Genomic DNA, 19,904 nt, shown 5'->3' on the forward strand with positions numbered 1-19,904 from the left:
CTTCCCCTTGAGAAAACCAACAGACCTATTTTTGTCTTGGTCCTACCCATAAGAAAGGTGACTACTCCCTCCTTCCTGCTGGAAACCCCATTCTTCCAGAACTTCCCTCCCTGATGGCCTCATCTCTGGGTTCTCCTCTAACTCCCCAGGGGCTTTTCCATCCCCTTCCTAGGCCCCTCTTCTGCCTGACCTTGAAATGAGCCTATCACTCATGAAGCTTTGCTATCCAAATCCCCTTCTGCTGTTGGGAGGTTGAGGATGAAAGGCAGCTGGGGATAGACTGCTCACCCAGTTTCTTCAGGACTGAAGCCAGCCTGGGGCAGCAAAATCAGAAGGAGGCACCAAGGCCAGAACTGAAGGAGAAACCATCCAAGATCCAATAGGCCAAACATGAAAATCCAAACTGGTCATGGGAATGGGGAGACCAGGGTGAGGCTATAGAATCATCTTGGCCTTGTGCTGTTTTAGGTACTAGATCTTTAATTACTTTCCTTTCCAGTGTTTCCTGTAATATTTAGTCTGTTTATGTTTCCAACTTCTTGGGTCCTTTGGATAGATTGTATCACTCTGTGATTTATTTCTGAATTGTTCATTTATTTGTTCATTCCAACTCTCTCACATAGAAGCTATCCATTACTGCGTAATAGATTGTTGCTAACCGAGTGGATTAAAACAACACACATTCATTATCCCAGGTTTTTGTGGGTCAGGAATCTAGACATGACTTAGGAGATCCTCTGCTTAGGTTGTTTCATGAGGCTGCAGTCAAGGGGATGATGGTCAGGATTAGGATTTCATCTGAAGGCTCAACTGGGGTATGACTTATTTCCAAGCTCACTCACATGGTTTTTAGTTGCATTCATTTCCTGTTGGACTAAGAGCCTCAGTTCCTAGCTGGCTGCTGGTCAAAGGATATCTTCAGGTTTTTGCTACATGAATTATTGCAACACAGCAACTTGCTTCATCAAAGCCAGCAGGGAGAAAGTGTGCCAGAGAAATGGAAGTTGGAATCTTTTGTAACCTAATTACACAAATGACATTTCTTCAGTGATGAGGCATTATATCAGTTAGAAGCAAATTACTCCTTGGAAGAAGATTACACAAGGCCATGAATATCAGGAGGTGGGGACCACTGGGAAGTATTTTAGAAATTTCTTACCATATCCCACCAGAATATAAATTCCATTACAGCAGGAACACTTTTGTTCATGTTAACTATCACTTCTCCAGTGTTTTGAAGAGTGAATGGCATGTAGAACGTGCTCAATTAATATTTGTAAAATGAAAGACTGAATGGAGTAATCTGTATGGTCTAAGAGTAGAATAGCTGGAGATTGTTCAATTCAACATTTCTTTTATTATGTTCAGGGGTTCTATTCACAGGTTGTTGAAACTAATCAAGGAGCAGTGGGATGGGTGGAATTGTCATAGCAGATAAAACCAGGGGTGGCAGACTGTAGGGTGAACACAGACAGGGAGGAGTCACCGGACTATAGAAGTCATGGTCTGCTCACTTGCATCACCTTGTAGGGCTCAAGGAAGTGATTAGGTGATATTATGCTTGGTGAGTGCTATATACCTGCCAAATATATCAATCAGCTATTGCTGCATAACAAACTGCCCCCCCCTCAAATTAATGGTTCAAAATAAAATCTATTTAGTTCACAATTGTGTGGTTCAGAAATTTGGGTCAGGCTCAGATAGAAAGTTCTGCTGAGCACAGCTGGGCTTATTCATACATCTGTGGTCAGCTGGCAGGCTAGCTAAGTTTGGTTACTTAGCCAGTGCAGTTTTAAAACATAACTGAAAATACTTTTTAAAAAAAGATTTATTTACTTATTTTAGAGAGAGACAGAGAGAAAGAGCACAAGCGGGAGGGCCATAGGGAGAGAGGGAGAGAATCTGAAGCGGACTCTGCACTGAGTGCACAGCCCAACACAGGGCTCGATCTCAAGACCCTGCGATCACAACCTGAGCCAAAACCAAGAGTCGGAGGCTTAAGTGACTGCGCCACCCAGGTGTCCCATAACTGAAAACACTTAGACAATGAAAATACTTAGACAATTAAGAGATGAGGTCACCTTGAATCTGGGTGTGCTTAACTGCTTCAACCAATAGAGTATAGCAGAAGCAATATTATATGACCTCCAGTGTTTTATCATTAAAGACCATGCAAGCTTCCACCTTGCTTGCTGGAAGACTCACTTCCAGAGTCTTGAGACACCATGTAAGAAGTCCAACTACCCTGAGGCTGCCATGCTGTAGATGTCATGTGGGGGACCACGTGGAAATTCCTGAGACTATATATATAGAGAGATCCCCCCAGTGAGACCCCAACCATTTGAGCATTCCCAGCCCAGGAACCAGACATGTGAGGAAAGATGCCCCCCCACATAATTCCAACCCCCAACCACTAGGCACCCCAGCCCTTCTAGTCTTCCCAGCTTAAGAACTAGATGCCATAGAGCAAAACAAACCATCCCCTCTGTGTCTTGTTCACAGAATCCATGAACATATTAAAAAATGGCTGCTGTTTTATGCCACTGAGTTCTGGGGTGGTGTGTTACCCAGGAATAAGAAATTGGAATAGATGGCCTCACTCATAGCTGGAGGTTGATTGGTTGGTGGTTGAGGCCATAGAGGTGATGAAGTCATATATTTCTCATCACCTGGACTAGCTTGGGCTAAATCAGAGTACACAGCTTTCATCAACCCCCAACAGAAACATCAAAACAAAAACAAAAACAAAAACAAAAAACCAGCAGAAACTGCCATAACCAAATTTTCAGAACTCTGGAAAAGAGTCAAAGGTTTATAGCAACCAAGGAAACACTGGTTAATAAAAAAGGCAACTTCAGAATGGTAAAAGTCTTTGTAGCATTTTTATTTGCTCTGTCCCACCTTCCTCCTGGTGTGGCAGTGTCGTAAAAAGGGAAGTCCATGTTCTCAGCATGAGACCCTGGTCCCTGGATCTGAAGGGATCCCAGCAGACTTGATTCAAAAAATTATAATGTATGTATGCTCTAACCTGTCTGGAAACTACCTGAAAGACTGACACAAAGTACATATCTCTTTTTTGCTTACCTGGCATTCAAGCTAGAGAAGGTATAGGTGCTGCTCAAAAACCCTGCAAGCTGACTTAACAATCCATAGACATCTCGGGCAAAGATTATGGTCGAAACATACAATATACTGCCTGAGACTCAGGATCAAAAGCTGGGGAGAGTGTTTTTGGAAAATTAGGACGTTCAGAAATACCTGCATAGTAATGGGGATGTAGAAAGTCTGGTGCCCAGGTATTTGCCCAGGGCAAAATACATGCTCAGAAAAGACCTGAGAAGACCCCAAGGTTTACTTTGGGCTGATTCTAGGCCCAGTGCAAGCCTGGCTAAGTGTTGAAGGAGTGCTCTGGCACAGAAGTGATTTGCAAAGACAGAAAGGTGGGATTTATGTTTTATTTTATTTGTTTGCTTTCTAAGCTCTTGGATGTTCAAGAAAATCTCTGTAAAAACACCAGCTGAACCACAAACTAAGGAACAGAGACTTCAGTGACCACACACATGAAGGAATACAGTATTTGCAAGAATTGTTTGAGAAAATCACTAATCAAATGCACTACTAGTGCTTTCAGCAATCAAAAACCAAAAACGATAACATCAAACATCAAACTCTGGTGCAAGGGGAGAATCTGATATCCAAAGTTACCACATTATGAATATTCAAATTTCCAGTTTTCAACAAGAAAAATCAGACATACAAAGAAACACAAATATATGGCCTGTTTAAAGGGAAAAGCAAATTGACAGAAACTATCCCTGAAGAAGTCCAAATATTAGACATACTAGAAAAAGATTTCTAAGCAACTGTCTTAAATATATTTAACAATCTCTCATTCTTTCTCTCTCTGTCAAATAAATAAATAAAAATCTTAAAAAAAAAAAAAAAAAGGCACCTGGGTGGCTCAGTTGGTTAAGCGACTGCCTTCAGCTCAGGTCATGATCCTGGAGTCCCGGGATTGAGTCCCACATCGGGCTCCCTGCTCAGTGGGGAGTCTGCTTCTCCCTCTGACCTTACCCCCTCTCATGCTCTCTCTCTCTCTCATTCTCTCTCTCTCTCTCAAATAAATAAATAAAAATCTTTAAATAAAAAAAATATATTTAACAAGCTAAAAGAAAATATGGACAAAGATTTGAAAGAAACTAGGAAAACAATGTATGAATAAAATGACATCAATAAAAAGATAAGAATTATTAAAAAGGAACCAAACAGAAATCATTGAATTGAAACGTACAAAACTGAAATTCAAAATCACTAGCAGTGTTCAATAGCATATTTGAGCAGGCAAAAGAAAGAATCAGAAAGCTTGAAGACAGGACCATTGAGATTATTGAACCCTAGAAGCAGAAAGAGAAAAAGAATGAAGAAAAATAAACAGAGCCTAAGGGACCTTTGGGATACAATCAAGTGGACCAATATACACATTATGGGATTCCCAGGAGGAGAAGAGAGAGTGGCAGAAAGACCATTTGAAAAAAAAAACAGTGGTTGAAAACTACCCACATTTGGTGAAATACATGAATCTACAAATCCAAGAAATTCAGTGAGCTCCAAATAAGATAAACCCAGAGACTAAAATACACTAATATCAAACCATCAAAAGACAAAGTGAAAATTTTGAGAGCAACAAAAGAAGTGATTCATCATTTCCAAGGGATCCTCAATAATATTAAGAGCTGACTTCTCATCAAAAACCATGGAGGCTAGAAGAGATTGTGGTGACGTATTTAAAGTGCTGAAAGAAAAAAAAAACTGTCAATCACGAATTCTATATCTGGCAAAATTGTCCTTCAAAGATAAGAAAGAAATGAAAATATTCTCAGACAAACAAAAGCTGAGAGAGTTCATGACCACTAGACTTGCCCTGCAAGAAATAATAAAGGAAGTCCCTAGGGACTGAATCTACCAGCACCTTGATCTTGGACTTTCCAGCCCAGAACAAAAGAGAAATACATTTCTGTTATTTATAAACCACCCATTCTATAGCATTTTGTTATAAAAGCCCAAATGGACTAAGATGATACTCAATGGTGTGAGACTGAAAGCTTTCCCCCTAAGATCAAGAAAAAGGAAAAAAACCCACTTTTGCCATTGCTATTTAACATTGTACTGGAAGTTCTAACCAGAGCAATTAGACAAGAAAAAGAAATAAATGGCATCAAAACTGGAAAGGAAAAAGTAAAACTACCTCTGTTCACCAGTGGGTGACATAATCCTATATTTAGAAAATCCTTAAAAATCCACAAGAAAGCTACTAAAACTCATAAACTAATTCAACAAAATTGCAGGATACAAAATCAATACAACAAATTCAACTGCACTTCTATAGACCTGCAATAAGCAGTCAAAAAAGATAAGTAAAGCAATTCCACTTACAGTAGCATCTAAAAGAGTAAAATACCTGGAAATAAATTAAACCATGGAGGTGGAATGCTTGTATATTGAAAACTATAAAATATTGTTGAAAGAAATTAAAGAATATATAATAGGTAGAAAGATACCCTGCGTTCATGGATAGGCAAACTTAATATTCCTAAGATGTCAATACTTCCAAAACTATCAACGGATTCAGTACAATCCCTGCCAAAATTCCAACAGTCTTTTTAGCAGCCGTGGAGATGCCAGTCCTCAAATTCATATGAAATTGCAAGGGGCCCCAAAAAGCCAAAACAATTTCAAAAATGAAAATCAAACTCAGGGACGCGTGGGTGGCTCAGTCGGTTAAGCGGCTGCCTTCAGTTCAGGTCATGATCCCAGAGTCCTGGGATCAAGTCCCGCATCGGGCTCCCTGCTCAGCGGGGAGCCTGCTTTTCCCTCTCCCTCTGCTGCTCCCCCTGCTTGTGCTCTCTCTGTCAAATAAATAAAATCTTAAAAAAAAAAAGAGGGCGCCTGGGTGGCTCAGTTGGTTAAGCGACTGCCTTCGGCTCAGGTCATGATCCTGGAGTCCCTGGATCGAGTCCCGCATCGGGCTCCCTGCTCGGCAGGGAGACTGCTTCTCCCTCTGACCCTCCCCCCTCTCATGTGCTCTCTCTCATTCTCTCTCTCAAATAAATAAATCTTTAAAAAAAAAGAAAGAAAGAAAGAAAGAAAGAAAGAAAGAAAATCAAAGTCAGAGGACTCACACTTTCAGATTTTAAAACTTAATACAAAGCTATCCTGACATAAGGATAGACATATAACCAATGGAACAGAATTAAGAGTCCAGAAATAAACCCATACATCTATAGCCAGTTAATTTGTTACAATGGTACCAAGTCTATTCAATAGGGAAAACAATAGTGTCCTCAACAAGGGTGTGGGACAACTGGATCTCCACATGCAAAAGAATGAAATTGGACCCCTACTTCACCCCAGATATAAAAATTAACTGAAAATTGATCAACAACCTAAATATAAGAGCTAAAGCCATACAACTTTTAGAAGAAAACGTAGGGTTCAATCTTTATGACACTGGATTTGGCAACAGATTCTAAGATGTGATATCAAAAGCACAGGCAACAAAAGAAAAATAGATTAATTGTACCTTCATCAAAAGTTAAAATCTTTGGGACGCCTGGGTGGCTCAGTCGTTAAGCGTCTGCCTTCAGCTCAGGTCATGATCCCGGTGTCCTGGGATCTAATCCCACATCGGGCTCCCTGCTCAGTGGGGAGCCTGTTTCTCCCTCTGTCTGCTGCTCCCCCTGCCTGTGATCTCTCTCTCTCTCTGTCAAATAAATAAATAAAATCTTTAAAAAAAAAAAAAAGTTAAAATCTTCATGGGGCGCCTGGGTGGCTCAGTCGGTTATGCGACTGACTCTTGATTTCAGGTCAGGTCATGATCTCAGGGCCCCAGGATCGAGCCCCAAGTCAGGCTCCGCACTCAGTGTGGAGTCAGCTTGGTATTCTCTCGCTTCCTCTACCCCTCCCCCACTCGTGCGCATGCACTTTCTCTCTCTCTCTTGCTCTCAAATAAATAAATAAAATCTTTAAAAAATCAAATAGTTATAATTTTTTAAATGAAAAATAACAAGTACTGGCAAGGACGTGGAGAAATAGGAACCCTCACGCATTGCTGGTGGGACTGTAATCTGATGCAGCCACTGTGGAAAACTCTTCTGAGTCCTCAAAGAGCCAAACACAGAATTACTCTATGGTCCGGCAATTCTTACTCCTAGGTAGATAGCAAAAGAATTGAAAGCAGGAACTCTACTAGATATCGGCACATCCACATTCGTAGAAAAATTATTCACAAAAACCTGAAGATAGGAACCACCCGAATGTCCATCAACAGAGGAGTGAATAAACAACATGTGGTTCACACATCCAATGGAATATTATTCAGCCGTAAAAAGGAATAAAGTTCTACATCATAGGTGAACCTAAGTTCATCATGCTAAGTGAAAGAAGACAGACACAAAAGGACTGACATTGTATGATTCCACTTATATGAGGTCCCTAGAATAGGCAAACTCATAGAGACAGGAAGTAGAATAGAGGGGCGAGGGACAAGGGGACTGGGGAGTTAGTGTTTAATGGGGACAGTTTCTGTTTGGGATGATGAAAACTTTTTGGAAATAGATAGCAGTGCTGATTGCACAACACTGTGAATGCACTTAATGCCACTGAATTTTAGTCTTAAAAATGGCAAGAGTTATGTTATATGTATTTTATCACAATTAAAATTTTTCCAAAAAAGAGGGACTCCTGGCTGGCTCAGTCGGTAGAGCCTGTGACTCTCGATCTCAGGGTCAAGAATTTGAGCCACATGGGGCGCCTGGGTGGCTCAGATGGTTAAGCGTCTGCCTTCGGCTCAGGTCATGATCTCAGGGTCCTGGGATCAAGTCCCGCATCGGGTTCCCTGCTCAGTGCAGAGCCTGCTTCTCCCTCTCCTTCTGCCACTCCCTCTGCTTGTGCTCTTCTGTCTATCTCTCTGTCAAATAAATAAATAAAATCTTTAAAAAAAAAAAAAAAAAAGAATTTGAGCCCCATGTTGGGCATGGAGGCTACTTAAAAAAAAAAATTTTTTTTTTTTCCAAAAAAGAGAAAGAAGTCACAATGCCTCCTAGGATCTAGGCTTAAAACTAGCCCAGCATCACTTCTGATGCAGTCTGTTGGTTAGAACAGGTGACAAGACAGCTCAGATTCAAGTGACAAGAAAACAGACTCCACTTCCTCATATAAAGAGCTACAGATACTGTGGCTTTTCTCTCTCTCTCTCTATGAGACAAATGAGGTCTAGGCTCACACTAGTCAATATTCATAACAAATGAATTTTGAGTCCAAAGTTTAACCCAGAAAAAATTTTTGATTGTGCTAAAATTTGTTATCAGCAAAATACTGAGAAGAGTCTTTTAATAAATTCAAATGTGCAAAATTCGACTCTGGAGAAATGACAACCACATACCAAAAAAATCACAGTGGTAGAATTAGCAGTTGGTAAAAATTGGACAAAATGAGCCTGATTAATGAATTGAATGTTTCAAAAAATCACATGGAAAAAAATGTTCCTGATAAAGATGATTTCAACCAAGTAAAACTGAGCATAGAAAAAAAAGTTGGGAATGGTTTAGCTGCACTAAACAGAAAAGTGATCCAGGAATCTAATTGGCTAAATGCAGTTTGTGATTCAAAAGTATTTTCCAACAGAAATGTGTTGGATTTTTTTTCCACTGTGCTTATAAAAATGGAATCAAAGTGTCCCCAGAATAAAACCATCCTTTGTGTGAAAATGGCAATGTGAAGACAAGAGGGTCAAATGTCCTGTGCATCTTTTCTTGTGTTTGATTTTATTCACCAGACACCAGATGCTGCTAATCTCCCAGGCAAGGCCCCAGAAATGAACTGGTCATGACCCTTTTCTGGGGCGCCCTGGACCCCACCCAGACATGTGCTTCTATAGACCCCTTTGTCTCTCACATCCCTGCTGCCAGTCAGGGTTTTTCTGTTCCTTGGAAGGTGTGACTCACACCAAACTGTTCTTTCCTGAGGGGAACACTAGTGGGGAAAACCTCTGGAAACCCAGGTAAACCCCAAGACTTTGGCCCTTATGATGGCTCCTCAGTCCCCCACACTGAGGGATCACGGGCAGCCAACATAAAGATTGTCCCTTGCTGGTCACTGGATCCTTACCATGTCCTGGCATTATTCTTACCCTCCTGACTTAACGCCCACCCTGCATCGCATTTCTAACCACGTCCATGCAGGTCTACGGAACCCCCTCAAACCCACCCAGAAATTGGGGGACAATGTCAATGAGATTCATTTCAGCTCCCTACTCTGCAAATCCAAAGTCACATTATAACTTTGTCAGGACTATGAAATGCCCAGCGGAGAAGCTGACTTTAAAAGAAGTGAGGTAAAGATGTTCTTTAAAAAAAAAAAAAAAAGGGAGAGGGTATACAGGCATGTGGGGAGAAGGAATGCATTACATTTATTTTTACCACTCGAGTTTTTAAATATGTTTTGGGGCTTTTCTTACAGTTCCAGAATTTTAATAGATGCAATGTAGATAGTAAGAGATAGAGAGGCAAAGAGGGTGTGGACAGTATTCAGAGTTAGGCAGGGGCAGAGAGGATGCAGACAGAAGCAAAATGCAGATGGGACAGAGTGTAGACAGAGGCAAAGAGAATGGCCAGGGGCAGGCAGCGAACAGATGTCAGTCATTGCTCCCAAAACCAGATAGAAGCCCCTAGTATTTAGAAGGTTGAGATCTCAGACCTTAGAAGGCCCTGACAGCCCCACTCTCTATCCCAGCCCTCGCACACCCATTTCTGCCTCCCCATTTTCAGCCCCCATCCTGAACTTACACTGTTACCTTCTCTTCTGTGACAGGGTCCTTCCCTGCCGCATCCCCTCCAGGGCCCATCCCTTGGGATGGAATCGTGTCCTTTTTGCTAAGTCTTGCCTGCTGTCAGTGACTGTCCCTACATGCTCCTGCCCAGCCTGAGTGACACTCCCCCACCCTTTTCTTCCCTGTTGAGAGTCTTGGGCCTACCATTCATTTATTCATTCATTCATCAAGCATTTATACTTGGTTCCCACGAGCCTGGCCCCTGCTCAGCAACGCTGGGGACGCGGGGGAGACCTGACCTAGGCCCTGCATCACCCACCCGCCCCCACCCTCCAGGTGGGGGATGGGAGGGCCGTGTAAGCAGTGATGACACAGCCTGATCAGAGTTTTGATGGGGGAACTTAAGGCACTGTGAGCTCCAGGGAAGATACTTAACCAGGCCTAGACTAGGTTAGGGGACGGGCCTGAGCCTTGGACGAGACCCCACCCTCAACAGCCCCGCCCCCAGCACAGAGCTGGGCTCAAAAATGCGGTCCCATCACCGCCCCCTCAGCCTGCCAACGCCCCTGCTCAGACCCAACCCGTTAGCCTCTCCCTTACTGGCCCCGCCCCATTATTGGTCTAGGTCACGCCCCCCTCAGCCCCTCCCCCATTTCATTCAATCCTGCCTCAAGCCCCACCGCCAGGGAGGCTAACCTCAAACCAATCTCACGACCCCATTGGCCAGGCAGTGTTACTGCACCGCCTTCCTTCAGTGTTATTGGGTCCCCAGGTGTCAATCTTCTTTATAGAGTCCCAGCAGTTGCCATGGCCGAGATTTGAGGGGCAGATAATAATGGACGGCTCAGGACGTCTCGTTATTGGGCAGAGAGCCCGGCTCTGGGCGGGGCTTAGAGCCAAACGCTTGGCTGCCTCCGTCTGGGGTTCTTCAGGGCCGCAGCCTTCCCTCAGAGACACACCCCTCTCTCCTTGTTATTGGTGCCCCCAGGTGTTGCTCAACAGGATTCCACATTTCGATAGGCAAAACCACCCGTCCTTCACTGCTTTCCTAATTTCAATTTGCTTCTCTCCTTAGAGGCGGCAACCTTCTGGCCGTAGCCAGGGCCCCCCTCACGGAATGGCGACGGATTGGCCCGGCACCCCGTCACTCCTGGATAGTGGGCGGAGCCAGGGTGCCTGGGGGCGGCGAATTGGCTGACTGGGCCTCGGGGGCGGGGCAGCCGCTCCTGTCAGCGGGTGAAATGGCAGCGGCAGAACCGGCGGCGGCCGCGGTCCCGGGGGGCGGCTGAGGGGGCCGGGCCGGGGCTGCGGGGCGAGCAGCGCGGCGGGGATCCAGCGGCGCGGCCCGGGACAGTGAGGCTCGGCACGGCGATGGCAGCGCGTTCGGCGCAGGTAGGCAGGCGGCGCGGGCCGGGCCTCCCGGGCGCCTTCTCAGGCCGGCGGCTCCGCGCTGCGGCCCGCGGGGGCCCGGCAAGACCGGGACTCGGGCTGCCTCGCCACGGAACCCGCGCTGGGAGCCCTCGGCACTCCCGGAACGGACCCTAGCCGTCAGCCTGGGGCCGAGGCCCCCGCCCACCCTCGTTCCGGATGCCTCCGGACCCCTCGGGGCCCCTCCCCCGACCCTTCCGGGCGCCCCCCTCCCCCATCCCGCCCCCTCTGCAGGGGCCTCCCCCCACTCCCCGGCCGTGACCCCCGCCCACGCTTTCCATAGACCCTCAGGACTCCTCCCGGACCCTTCAGGGCTCCCCCAGCCCCCACCCCGCAGACCCGCCCCCCAAGGCGCCCCCCCCCTCAGGGCCAGGACCCCCGCCCTCCCTCTGTCCGGATCCCTCAGGACCCCTCCCATCTGCAGACCCCTTGCCACCCCATCCCTCCCCTCACTTCGCATCCTATCTCTGGGCCCAGACCTGCCCCCAGCCCCAAGGCTAGGAGCCTCAGAGCCCTGTCCCTCCCTTCCAACCCACAGGACCCTTCCCCTAGCCTCTGTAAATCGGGATTCCTACCACAGGCCTCCCCTCAGCCTGCTGGCCCATCTGCCACCCCCAGCAACCCCATGCCCAAGGGCACCCGGAAAAATCACTCCTCAGGCTCCTCCCAGGACACTCCAGCAGCTGCACACACACCCCTGAGCCTGACTCGTCCCGAAAATCCACACTCACCTCCTGCTCAGGACCTCCCAACAGATAGTCTGAACCTCCCTCAGGTTCAGACGCACACATCTTTCTGAAAGCCCCACGCTCACCCGTGCGTGCCCCCCCCCCACGCACACACATCTGGGAGCCAACAGTTCTCACAGAGATGACCATGAACCCTCGACAACTCATACTGACAGACGCCCTGGCCCCTAACACACAAACAGCCAGGAGCCCCCTGATCTGCAGGTGGGCGTACACACACACACACACACACACACACACACACACACAGAGCTAGACACTTGGATCCCTAGCATGCACAGAGGAACTCAGACCTCCAACACAGACCCAGACAATTGGGCCCTCCCCACGCACACACAACACAAACACACACTCTCACACGCAGGACTCCTTTGCACTTTCACACACCATGGATCCCACCTGCCCAGGTCCTCCTGTGGTGCCCAAAGCTCCCAGCTCAGGCCAACTTGGAGACCTGAGCTGCCTACCCTGCCCCAGGCAGCCAGCCTGCCCAGCCACACCAGCCTTCCTGACCTGGTGTCCTCATCAGGGCCTGGAAGGGTGGCAGGGTGACCCAGAATCTCCCAGCACCCCTGTGGACACCTGCCCCAGGCCTCTTCCCCTTTATCCATCTCCGCCTGCTTTGCCCTTCTTCAAAGGGAAGGGCACTCACTCTCCCTCCTACACTGAAGTCTCCCAAAAGGAAGCACTGCCTGCCCCCTGATTTATGCCACCCCCTGGTGGGGAGGGGTTCAGGCTGCTCCTGGCCTAGCCCTGAAGTCTGACCAGACTGGGAGGACCAGCCTCCTGACCCCATCTCGCCCGCTGGCCTCAAATGGCAGGGCCAGCACTGTTGCCAGGGGCAGCCCCTGATAGCCCGCGTGAGTTCCTTCACCCACGACCAGTGTATCATGCCAAAATGAAACGGCTTCCTTCTCTCCTGGCATTTGGGACCCAGTGGGGCTGGGTTTGGGCCTGCCAGAAGCAGACAGCTCTTTGTTAAGGAATATTTTCAGAAGGGAAGAATGTGCTGAAGAGGCTCGGGTGGAATACGAGTGAGTAGTCAGCTTGGTTTTCCCCTTGGCCAGGCTTTGATCAAGCCAGAGGACCATGTCCACCCGTCTTTCCCGGTTGTGTTGGTTCTCTCCTTTCGTCCTGCCACCCCACAGCTCTCACCCTCAGGTCCAACCTGTGGGTTTCCCTGAGCTTTTGTGGTTGGCTGCGGGAGGTTTGGAAGGAGCTGCAGGTGGCTTGGCCCTGGCACAGGGATGAGGAAAGAAGATCACAGAACTGGCGAGATGGTGTGGCCAGGACTGCAGGGAGTGAGGAGGAGCCTGGGTCCCGCCTGTGCAGAATCCAGATCAGTCTAGCCCCAGCACTGCCTGTCTGGGCTCCTTTGAGCCACATGAGCATGCCTGGAAAGCCCCAGAGACGCAGGCCCAGGCTTCTTTGCAGATATTCACCAGTGGATTTTGGACGGCCCTGGGAAGAAGCACCTATTGGCTCAGGGCCTCAACTTCTCCATCTGGAAAATGGGGGGATAAATCCTTAGACCCTTGCTTTGTACTGCAGGGGAGCCAGTGAGGTTAGGATGTGGTCCTGAATGTCCCCTGGGCACCGTGTGGGAGGGGTCAGTGGGGTCCAGCAGGGCAGTCGCCTATCTATGGGTGATAGCAGAATCATTGGCCGCCCTGGTCCCCTGGTTGTCATTAGTTGACGCCTCACTGGATAATGGCCATCTCTCTGTGGCCAAGCTGCATCTCAGGAAGCCGGCTCAGTTGGGGGTTGAGAGATGGTCTGCTGTGGGAGTCGTGGCCGCACAGAAGCCTCCTGTGGGGACGGAGGGTAGGAGGGGGCCTACTTGCTGGCAATGCCCCCGCCTCGCGTACACCTCTGACGCACAGACCCGGGTAGGGAGAGGCTCATTCTGCCCACTTGCTGAAGGGAGGAGTGGATGAAGACTCCTGAAGGTCACGAGGCACACAGGAAACAGTCTCCACAGCCTCCCCAGGGTGGGCCCTTGTGCAGTGGGGCCAGAAGGCTCTTCAGAATAGACTGTGAACTCCTTAGGAAAACACGAGAAAGCTTCTGGGGAGGGCTTGTGAGCAGTATCAGTGCACTTTCACCCGAGGCTGGGGGTACAGGCCTGTGTCTTTGGATATGCGCTTTGATGGGTGCGGGGGGGGGGGCGAGGCGGAGAGTGATCTCAGTTTCCTCTGGCAGAATACAGATGCTGATTGTTCCAGGTGAATCCCCAGCACGTGCAAGGAACTGAGTCAGGTGCTGGGGTATGAAGGAAGGTCACACGTGGTCCCTGCCCTGCCTCTAAAGACCCTCTTGGCGCACCCTGATCGGGCCCATCCCACATGCCAGGCCTGGTGCCAAGCACCATTTATGTATTATCTCATTTAATCCTCCAAACCATGGGGAGGAACCAAGATTCCAGTGTGCACCCTCACCATCACGTCCTGCTGCTTGCCGTGTGGAAGCATGAGACAGAATTATGCCCAGCATGCTGTGGGAGTACAGAAAAGGGTCCAGTGCATCCCTGGGCCGTCAGGGAAGGCGGAACAGGGATGACATGTAGGCCCAGAGTGGAGCTCTCCGGGCAGGCATGGTAGGGAAGGGCGTTCCCGGCAGGCAGGGTGTTTGGACAGAGGCTCACAAAGCAGGAGCAAGTGTGGTGCGTTCAGGGAGCCATGCCTTGTCCGGTGGGCCTCATCCTTACTCCCAGTGTCCCAGATGCAGTCCGTGGGGCACATACTGCGCACCCCTCCCTGGGAAAAGGGACCCGTGGTTGGAAGAACTCAAGAGAGGGAGCAAGCCCTACCCTGCCCGGCAGGAGTGGGTAGCACACCTGTTCCAGAAGTCAGACAGGAGTGACAACGGACTCACCGGAACCAGGGGAGAGATTTATCTTCGAAGGCCCTGTCAGCGCAGCTCACCTGTACTTTTCTTGCCTCACTCAGTGTGCTGTGCTGTGTTGTGAGATGGTTTCATTGAGGTGCGTCTCCCACACCGGCCCACTAGTCCCACAAGGGCAGGGAGCCTGTCCATTTGTTCACGGCTGAGTCTCAGGCAAGTGGAGGACACATAGCAGATGCTTAGTAAATACTTGCTTCGTTTTAGGATCTGACAGTCTTCCCTACCACCCACTTACGGAAGACGGCCTGGATCTCTTCCACGGAAAGAGGTTGACCCATCTGCCTCGGAGACTCCCAAAGGCAGGGTGTACCCACCTCGCCTCCTGCCCCCTGGCCCTGCAAGACTTTGCCACCGACACAGGCAGCAGAAAAGATACCATCTTGGCTTTGAAGAGCCAAGAGCCTTTGCAGGATGCCCCTTCTCTTATTCACCTGTCCCTGGAAGGCTTATAAGTGCTTTTAATTTTCTCCCTTGTCATTCTCAAGGACCTAAAATATAGAGAAATGAGGGATTTGCCAGGAATGAGCCTGTTTCCATGGCAGAAAGGAAGTTGGTGATGATATAGGGTAGTAAACATTTTTTTTTTTTTTTAGGCCAGAAGGGATTCCACAGGTCTTAATGGTCCACCTCTCAGATTTTAGTCTGAAGGTATTTGCTGCAGCTATTACTTCCAATAATGACAATTATAGTTTCACTGCTTTAATTTAATTTAATAATTATGCTTTCCCTTTAAAGGGGGTCTGCTGCAGAGGAGAGGTTTGTTTATTCATTCCACGAATATTGGATGCCTGATGGTGTGCTAGACTCTGGGGATCCAGTGGTGGCTAGATAGCCCCTGCCCACATGGAACATTCCATCTAGCAGGGAATACCACGGACCAGCTCCTGTCCTAAGCACTTGACAAGTTTAGCTCAGGTATTCCTCCCAACGAAACCTGGGAGGCAGGTACTATCATTAGCCCTGTTTTCAGTTGAAGAAACTGAGGCAAAGTGTATCACAAAGATATACAATGGTGTAGGAGGGATTTGAACCCAGGTTACTGGCTCTGAAGTTCTCACAGAAGGCCAAGAGATCTAAGAGCAGTTCTACACACACACAGCCATGTGAAGAAGGGACACGGATATGGAAACATCCACAGCATAGAGGAGCAGCTAGAACTGGGGAAAAGAGGAGGGCAGACAGTAAGCCCTGAATTCCAGTTGCTGTCCTTGTTATTCAAGCTTACCCATTGGCTGCCATCCCTCGGCAAGGAAAAGGACCCAGACACGAGGCCATTTCCCCAGGAGTTGGAGCCAGCCAGGACCATGGTGGTCTGCTCGCCCACACTGACAGTCCTGGCAGGCTGGGCATATGGGGTCACGTGGCATCTCCCGAGGCATCCAGTTCAGAAATGAGTCTATGTCCCCCGTAATCATTAGAGGTGGAGGATCAGAAGCTGGGGGGGGGAGGTAGGGAGCCAAACTGAAAGGAAACCTGGGGTCTTTATTCCTTCCTCTGAAATTGCCAAGCTCTCTGCAAGATGGCGCGCACACGCATACTCACTCCCTCTCCCAGTTGAAAAGTAATGACTGTGCTTTACTGAGCGCCCAGTAAATTGGGCATTCGTGCTTTAATGTATATTGTTTCTAAAGTAAAAGAATGCAGAGAGCGGCAGCACAGAGGATCAATTTAGGGCAGAGGCTCTGGAGTCAGAAATCCAAGGCAAATCCTTCCTCCCCTGCGGCCTAGTCAAGGGAACCTGTGAGTGTCCCACTTGCTATGGGACATGCATTACAGCTGGCCTTTACTTTTCTGTCTACACTGATACAGAATCTTTGTTTTAAATTATTTTTAAAATAGAGTTTATTTTTTAGAACAGTTTCAGATTTGCAGAAAAATTGAGAAGACAGTAGAGAGTGCCTGCAGACCCCACACCCAGTTTCCCCGATTAGGAACATCTTCAGTAGGTCTGGTGCATTTGTTATAATTAACAATGTTGATACATTAACTACAGTCCACACTTTATTCAGATTTCCTTAGTTTTGCCCTAATTTCCTTCTTCTCTTCCAGGAGCCCATCCTGGATCCCACATGACATTTTGTCATCAAGCCTTCTTAGGCTCTCATGGCTGGGACAGTCTCTTAGACTTTCCCTATTTCTGATGAGCTTGACAGAGGAGGAGGACTGGTCAGGCATTTTCTAGAATGTCCCCTGATCTGGATTTGTCACATGTTTTTCTTGTAGTTAAACTGGGATGATGTGTTCTGGGGAGAAAGATACAGAGGTGACATGCCCTTGTCAGCTCATCATGGGCCCATGCTCTCAATGTGACTTATCACTGTTGATGTTGACCTTGATCACTTGGCTGAGCAGCACAGACATTTTTGTCTTCATTCATTCAGCAAATGTTTACTGAGCTCCTACTAAATTCTAGATGTGTTAGGAGCTAGGAGTAGAAAATTAAGAAGATAGGCCCTTGCCCTCAGAATGTTCATGACCGGGGTGCCTGGGTGGCTCAGTTGGTTGGGCGTCTGCCTTTGGCTTGGGTCATGATCCCAGGACCCTGGGATCGAGCCCCACGTCGGGCTCCCTGCTCAGCGGGGAGCCTGCTTCTCTCTCTCCCTCTGCCTGCCTCTCTGCCTACCTGTGCTCTCTCTCTCTCTCTCTCTCTCTGTCAAAGAAATAAATAAAAAATCTTTTAGAAAAATTATAAAAAAATAAAAAAATAAGAAAAAAGAATGTCCGTGACCCAGTAGGGCAGGCAGGCATATATAAAAGTAATTGCCATGGACTGTGACTTGGGCTGAGGTGTAGGGGGCAAGTATTTTCAGAGAGAAAGAGAAGTGCGCCAGCATGCTGGAGGTGGGGGTAGACAGGAACGATTTCACCAAAAAAGATATTCAAACCAGGTTTTGGAGGATGCCTTTCCAGCAAGAGGGAACAGCATATGCAAAGACACAGGCATGAAGAAGCTGTGGTCCTGGAGGGCTGAGCATCGTGGGGCTAGGATGAGGGAGGAAGCAAGGCTGGCAGGGCTGTGTGCACCAAGCAGAAACATCTGGACTCCATCTCCAAGTAGGGAGTGGCTGAAGGGTTTGGGCAAGCAGCAGGAGGGTAGTGCCAGGCTTGGCCTGAGCAGGTGGGTGGGGGGCAGCACCATGGACCCAGCTAGTCCCGCTTGCAGCCGGAGGAGGCACTGGCTTTAGTCAGGAGAGTGTTGAGTTTGAGGAGCATCTATCTCCACACCAGGGACCAGGGGGGTCTTAATAAAATGCAAGCCCAGCCAGGCTCCTGCCTGAGCCCACTTGGCCCTGTGGGGGCCTGGCCCCTGCAGAACTCTCTAGACTTTTCTGGAGTGGCATGCCTCCCTCCTGCTTCTGCACCGCCCTTCCTCTGCCAGACCAGCCCATCCCTTACCTTTTTCTCTCAGCTATTGTTCACATAACATAAAATTCACCCCTTTAAAGTGAACAGATCAGTGGGTTTCAGTATATTCACAACGTGGTACAAATGTCATCACTGTCTAGTCCCAGAACATCTCATCACTCCAAAAAAGAAATCCTGGATGCAGGTCCCCCATTCCCCCCACCCCCCAGGCCCCAGCCCCTGGCAACCACTAGCCAACTTCCTGTCCCTATAGATGTACCTATTCTGGACATTTCCTATCAGTGCAGTGATGTCACTTGTGATCATTTGTGTCTGGCTTCATTCACTGAGCATAATGTCTTTAAGGTTCATCTGTATGGCAGCGTATGTCAGAGCTTCCTTCCTTTTTTACGGCTGAATCATATTCCAGTGCATGGATGGACCACACTGTGTTTATCCGTTCATCCATCAGTGGACATTGGATTGTTTCCACTGTTTGGTATGAATGACGCTGCTGTGAAGAGTCACATATAAGTTTTCATGTGGATGTATGTTTCTCATTCTTTTGGGTAGATAGCTAGGAGCAGAATTGCTGGGTCATACGGGAACTCCATATTTAACTCTTTAAGGAGCTGCCAGATGGTGTTCCACTCTATCTGTTCTTTGAAGCGTGTCTCTCAATCTGTAAGAGAAAGCTTGGATGATGGTTTCTTACTCTCGATGCCCCGTGCGCTCAGGAGGGCAGCGGCTCCGTTAGTCTTTGCTCAGTGCATTGCCCACAAACATCGGTGGGTGGGCAGGTGGGTGCAGTTCCTCAGATATTTCTCAAGTCCTATGTTGTAGGCCCAGTGCAGGGCACCGCAGTAGTGGGGACCCAGACAGGGGCGGTTCTTGCCCTGGTGGGGGATCTGATGGAGATGTTCAGGAGCCAGTTGGCAATCTTAGATGGTGCTCAGGAGAAAGGACAAGCTGGGAAAAGGAGGCATATATGTGGTCATTTAAGCCTCGAGAGGGAGACTGCCAAGGGCATGAAGGGACAGGGGCCAAGGCAGGGCCCGTGAGGGAGGGAGTGCCATGCAGGAGACTGAGAGGCCCTAGCAGGAAAGTAGGAGAGCAGCCAGGAGCCCAGCCTCTCTGAAGCTAGCTGGAAAAGGATTGCAAGAAGGAGGAAGCATGACTGGCAGTGTGCAAACACCCCTGAGAAGGAAAGAGAAAGGGTGGTGAACACCCAGCAGCTGAGCCTTTCTGCCCCTGTGCCCCCGGCCCCAGCTCACTGGCAGTCTCTTCCCACCCCTCTGCGTTGGTTCAGCCTCATAAGCCATGGGCCACCCTACGGGGGGGAGGGGTGTGTGTGGAGGGTGGTAGTGCCAGCAGACACAGGGGTGGGTGGCCCACTGCCCACTCTGCAGGACCCAGGACCCCCTTTAAGTGGCTGAGGTGGAGCAGAGGCAAAGGGGACTGACGTTGAGGATGCTGAGAGGCTGGGACCTCAGACTTAGTGGGCCTGTGTCCCAAAGGCCTGTGGCCCCTCCGCACTCAAGGGCACCTGTCTTGTCTCTGGGTCTCTGTACCCATCCAGCAAGGGTGGGATGGCTGTGGGGGCAGTGTCTCATCTGCCTCTTTCTCCTCCATATCGCTGGGCCTACAACAGT

At 48.5% G+C, this 19,904-nt stretch overlaps 1 protein-coding gene across 4 annotated transcripts in view; it reads left to right on the plus strand.

The window, feature by feature from the left end:
* Positions 1–11,070: 11,070 nt before the first annotated feature.
* EVI5L (ecotropic viral integration site 5 like) overlaps positions 11,071–19,904 on the plus strand; it is a 29,136-nt gene continuing 20,302 nt past the window's right edge. Inside the window, exon 1 of one of the 4 annotated variants that reach the window (XM_078056308.1) lies at positions 11,071–11,218. The gene's annotated coding sequence lies outside the window, so the exon portion shown is untranslated. The remainder of the gene's footprint in view (positions 11,219–19,904) is intronic. The other 3 variants (XM_036066002.2, XM_078056310.1, XM_036066004.2) reach the window with 3 other exon arrangements.

Source organism: Halichoerus grypus, chromosome 1 (assembly GCF_964656455.1).
Source record: "Halichoerus grypus chromosome 1, mHalGry1.hap1.1, whole genome shotgun sequence".
Taxonomy (NCBI): domain Eukaryota; kingdom Metazoa; phylum Chordata; class Mammalia; order Carnivora; family Phocidae; genus Halichoerus; species Halichoerus grypus.